The sequence below is a fragment of the Gadus chalcogrammus genome, chromosome 7 (assembly GCF_026213295.1).
Source record: "Gadus chalcogrammus isolate NIFS_2021 chromosome 7, NIFS_Gcha_1.0, whole genome shotgun sequence".
NCBI lineage: Eukaryota > Metazoa > Chordata > Actinopteri > Gadiformes > Gadidae > Gadus > Gadus chalcogrammus.
The window spans coordinates 32726202-32731728 of record NC_079418.1 but is presented as its reverse complement, the minus strand read 5'-3'; the positions used below and the strand labels follow the sequence as shown (position 1 = coordinate 32731728).

The following is a 5527-nucleotide window of genomic DNA, read 5'->3' as shown; positions in this document are numbered from 1 at the left end:
GTAAGCACGGAGCTGGCCGTGCTAGCTCCAATGTTAGCACGATGTTTAGCACAATGTTTAGCACGATGATAGCACAAGTCAAGCAGCACGATGCGAGCCCGACGCCAGCGGGTGGACAGGAGTGGGGAGGAGTAAACACTGTACAGATGTGGGATCAGGTTCTTCAACGTGAGCCCTGTGATTGGGGGTATATTGACTAACGAGGTGTACTTTTATGCACACCAAATCCTGAGCGCAGGCCACGTCTGAATGAAAGCAACGAAGGTTTCTACTGTCGCAGCTTTGCATTCATTATATATCGTGTGTATGCGTGTGAGTACTTATGCGTGTTGGTTTGTGTTTCCTTTGGAGACGGTTAAGTTTACTACACGTGTTAACGCATCATCCTGTCCCCCAAGGAGAGCCAGACGCACGCTTTCAAAGAAACGGGTGAAATAAGAGACTAGCCTTTGTGGAGATTTCCCTCAGGCGAAATTCACCTCATTACGTGTGTGTGTGTGTGTGTGTGTGTGTGTGTGTGTGTGTGTGTGTGTGTGTGTGTGTGTGTGTGTGTGTGTGTAAGGATTTGTGGGTACATAAGGATGTGTGTGCATGCCTGTGTGTTTGTGGTGCCCATCTGTGAATGTGTGCACGTACAAATGCTCATATACAGTTATAGCTTCCTTTCAAGATTTTTATATGAATACATTATATCATATATTTATTCTACTTTGTGTAGTGTGTGTGTTTCTCTGTGTTAACATCTTTGAATGCCTCCTCCTTTCCTCCCATTTTCCCCTCCCTCCCTCTCCCTCCTCTCTCTCTCCACCCCTCCCTCCCTCCCTCTCTCTCCACCCCTCCCTCCCTCCACCCCTCCACCCTCCCTCCCTCCACCCCTCCCTCCCTCCCTCTCTCTCTCTCCACCCCTCCCTCCCTCCCTCCCTCTCCCTCCGTCCCTCCCTCCCTCCCTCCCTCCCTCTCCCTCCGTCCCTCCCTCCCTCCCTCCCTCCCTCTCTCTCCATCCCTCGTTCCACTCCCCTGGTTTCTCTTCCCTCCTCTCCTCCACCCCCCCCTCCACCACCTCCCCTCCATCCCTCCTCCGTCCCACCACCCTTCTCTCCACCCCCCCCCCCCCCTCCACCTCTGCAGGAGCACTTCACACCAGAGTGTAAGTTGAAGGAGAGTGTGTTTGAGAACTACTACGTCACCTACTCCTCCATGCTGTACCGGCAGACCCACTCGGGCCGGTCCTGGTACCTGGGTCTGAACCGCGACGGCCAGGCCATGAAGGGGAACCGCGTCAAGAAGAACAAGAGCGCCGCCCACTTCCTGCCCAAGGTCATCGAAGGTCAGTGGCACTCCGCACAGCACTGTGTTTGGTTCTCATCGTCTTCCTCAAACTCGTTCAGATCTGCGTGCTGCCCGTTGAGGACGCCTGGATCCAAGCGGTCCAAGCGTTCCTCTGCTCTGTTCGTACCCGCTGCTGCCTGTTGTTGTTGTTGTTGTTGTCGTTGACGATAAGGAAACAAACCCATGACCTTCACGCGCCGCCTCACACACACGGCAAACGTGACGCTGATGACGAGGGCGCGAGACCTTCTTTCGAACGAGAATAAACTAGTCCTTGATCAACTGGTAGAACGCGGTATTAACGCCACTAAGGTTAGGGGTTCGAGTCCCACTGGGGGAGACACATGTTAACGTAAGCACGCTTAATGTAACACTGAGGCTGAAGGTGTCCACCAGATGGAGCACAAACGCACCGGTCAAAAGGCAAAAGGTTTTGGGTTTGATTCCCCAATCTCATGGGTCTGCCTTAAGGCAGAGCGAGATGTCCCCTAACCCCTACCTGCTCCTTAAGACTCATCACATCAGAGTGGGAATAAATGCATCTGCTGACTAAACATAAATAAAGTGTTGATGACCCAAACGTCTCTCTCTCCCTCCCCCTCCCTCCCTCCCTCCCTCTCCCTCCCCCACTCTCCCCCTCAGTGGCCCTCTACAAGGAGCCTTCGCTGCACGAGGTGGCCCCCGACCCACCCCAGCCCCCCAAGACCCCCAAGGCGTCGGCCAACGCCCGCCCTGAGGAATGGACGCAAGGAGGCGCCCGCCCGGGCCGCCGCGTCATAGCGGGGGCGGGGCCAGGCCCAGGGCTCCAGACGCAGCCCAAAGACTCGCCGAGAGGCTCTCCGAGACTCAGACTTTGATTTCTATCCCCCCCCCCCCCCCTTGCACCCAATGACGTGCACACACAGACGCAAGTGCACGTAGAACCAGCTGAATCTACGAAAGAGGTCTGAGGTCGGAGATTCCCTCTTCACCTGTCAACTGGAGGGAGGGAGGGAGGGGAGGGAGGGAGGGAAGACCAGAGCTATAGAAGAAAAACACCAGCGCGCTCTCTCTCTCTCTCTCTCCTCTCTCTCTCTCTCCTTCTCTCTCTCTCTCTCTCTCTCTCTCTCTCTCTCTCTCTGAGACTCTGTTTCCGCTCTGTCATCTACAACGCTTCTTTTATTGCCGAGCCTACATCTGCATCGCTCCCCCCCCCCCCCCCCCTCCTCCTCCCCCTCCTCCCCCTTCCTCCCCATCCTGTCAACTCCCCCAACTCAATATCCTCTCGCACATCATGTTCCGTTTCTCGCCCCGAGACTCTTTTCATTTTCTTCACCCCCCCTGGTTTGTAGCTTCAAGACAACCTACACTTATTCTTCCTCCCCCCCTCCCCCCCTCCCCCCCTCCCATCCTCCCCCTCCCCCTATTCCTCCCCATCACCACCGTCATCACTATACCTTCCGCGGCCGTAACCTTGGCGACGGCGCAGGCTCCCTGTCCGGCGTCCATCCCATAATGGCTCCATTACGGAGGTTATTGTCGTTGGCTGAACCTGAACGGTAAGCCTTGCCGGCCGGCGAGGGGGGCTGTACCGTGCGGCACCAGGTGCGTGAAGCCATGACTTCAAACTTTAATGAAATGTGGGATGATGAAGTTTGGGTTTGAAATGTAATATCTGTTTCTTTGTTAATTGGTTTTCCTTTGGGCCCCCCCCCCCCCCTGAGAGCCACCAGCAATAAGCCCCCCAGGGACCCCCCCCCCCCCCTGGCCCAAGGGGAACACAGAGCCATGTGAAGGGGGCGTGTGCGTCATGTGATGCAATAGAGCGGCCATGTTTCCCTATCAAATCAAGAACACCTTGCAGTACAACGGGATGAACCACGTTGAAGAACGGAGATAGAAAGGGGTCTGACGGTAGAGAACGTAGATAGGGTTAGGAGCAGAAGGAGGAGCAGGTGTAGAGTACCTCCCTTCAGAGGCTCTGTCCTGAAATGGAGGCTAGGCTAGGCTAGGCAAGGCTAGGCTAAGCTAGGCATTTTTGCGTTATTTTCTCAAATGCTCTTAGAGCGTGTGCAATAGTGTTTGACTGTTTGCTTGTAAGCCAGTTGACTAGAAAGCTGTGTGTGTGTGTGTGTGTGTGTGTCTGTATGTGTGTGCAAGTGTATATATGGTTATGTGTGCGACCATCTGTTTGTGTGTGTATGTGCGTCTACGTGCGTGCATGTGTGTGTGTGTGTGTGTTGGTCATGATAGTGCACGAGAGATTGCCTCCGCCCCCCCTCCTATTTTCATATCCCCCCCTCCCCCCCTCCCCAACATTCATCAATGTTCTTCACGCTACCCCGATTCTCCACTCGCAACCCGCCTGGAGGAGCCGGGCCGTACCATCTCAGTCTGGGGGGGTGGAGGTTCCTGTTGGAGCCGGGCCGTACCATCTCTGTCTGGGGGGGTGGAGGTTCCTGTAGGCGCCGGGCCGTACCATCTCAGTGTTGGGGGGTGGAGGTTCCTGTAGGAGCCGGGCCGTACCATCTCTGTCTCGGGGGGGGTGGAGGTTCCTGTAGGAGCCGGGCCATACCACCTTAGTGTGGGGGGGTGGAGGTTCCTGTAGGAGCCGGGCCGTACCATCTCAGTGTGGGGGGGTGGAGGTTCCTGTAGGAGCCGGGTCGTACCATCTCAGTGTGGGGGGGGTGGAGGTTTCTGTAGGAGCCGGGCCGTACCATCTCAGTGTGGGGGGGGTGGAGGTTTCTGTAGGAGCCGGGCCGTACCATCTCTGTCCCCGGGGGGTGGAGGTTTGTCAGCCAGCCTGAGACGGAGCGCTGCCCCCGCTGGCCGCTGGCAGCCGCGCGTCCGCTCAGCGACTGTCAGCAGAAAGCCTCGGAGTTTAGAGGAACATCAAAGCCACGGCGCAGCAGCTGCTTACTATGCTGAAGACGTGCCCCGTCTCTCCCCCCCGCCTCCCCCCGCCTCTCCCCTGTCTCCCACTGCCTCCCCCTCGCCTTATCAAATCACCTTGGAGGACGCGCCCCGACAACATGTTTCTGGGCCGCGTCCGGGCCAGGGGGGGACATGGGGGCTGGGGGGATGCGGCTCTGTTTGTGATGGGGGGGTTGTACTCTTAGCGTGTGTAGAGATACAGGTATTTCGTTAGCGGGAACATGCAGGTGACGTCTCACACCACAGCTTCACGCTCAGACGCGTGGAGCCTCCTCGGTGCGAGATGTGTTTTAGTTCATGGAAATGTCACCACGTTTAGAAAAGGTCTGAGCGCTAACCTGCTCCATGAAGAGGAGGAGGAGGAGGAAGAGGAAGAGGAAGAGGAAGAGGAGGAGGAGGAGGAGGAAGAGGAGGAGGAGGAGGAAGAGGAGGAGGAGGAGGAGGAGGAGGAGGAGGAGGAGGAGGAGGAGGAGGAGGAGGAGGAGGGGGAGGAGGAAGGGGGGAGAGCGGCCGCATGTAGTCATGTAGCTTCATGTTCGTGTCGTTTGACCTTGAATGGGTCGGTTGTAGTCGCTGTGTTGTCGTCATGGCGATGGTGCTGCAACCGGTGAGATGGTGGTGTTGGAGGAGGAGTCGGTGATGGAGGAGGAGGAGGTTGTGATGGAGGAGGAGGAGGAGGAGGAGGAGGAGGAGGAGGAGGAGGAGGAGCTAGTGATGGTGGAGGAGGAGGAGGTGGTAGTGATGGTGGAGGAGAAGGTGGAGATGAAGGAGGAGGTGGTGGTAATGGTGTAGGGAGAGGAGGTGGTTGTGGAGGAGGAGTCGTGATGGTGTAGGTTGTGTGTAGGTATGAAGCAGTCCGGTAGGATAAGTCATTCAGGGAGAGAGAATGTCAACACGAGAGATGGGAGCACACACACACACACACACACACACACACACACACACACACACACACACACACACACACACACACACACACACACAATACATCCGCACATACAAACATTCAAAAACACACACACACACACACCCTCAAACACATCAACACACACACACACACACACAGCCTCAACAACACACACACACACACACACACACACACACACACACACACACACACACACACACACACACACACACACACACACACACACACACACACACACACACACACACACACACACACACACACACAAACATATGCACAAACAGATGCCTGCATCTGTGTGTGTGTGTGTGCAGGCACGCACACACTGATGCAGGCACACACACACACACACACACG

At 56.2% G+C, this 5527-nt stretch overlaps 1 pseudogene; it reads left to right on the top strand.

Moving 5' to 3' along the window:
* The window catches only part of LOC130386166 (uncharacterized), a 3818-nt pseudogene extending 1709 nt beyond the window's left edge, over window positions 1-2109 (top strand).
* The last annotated feature ends 3418 nt before the right edge of the window (window positions 2110-5527 follow it).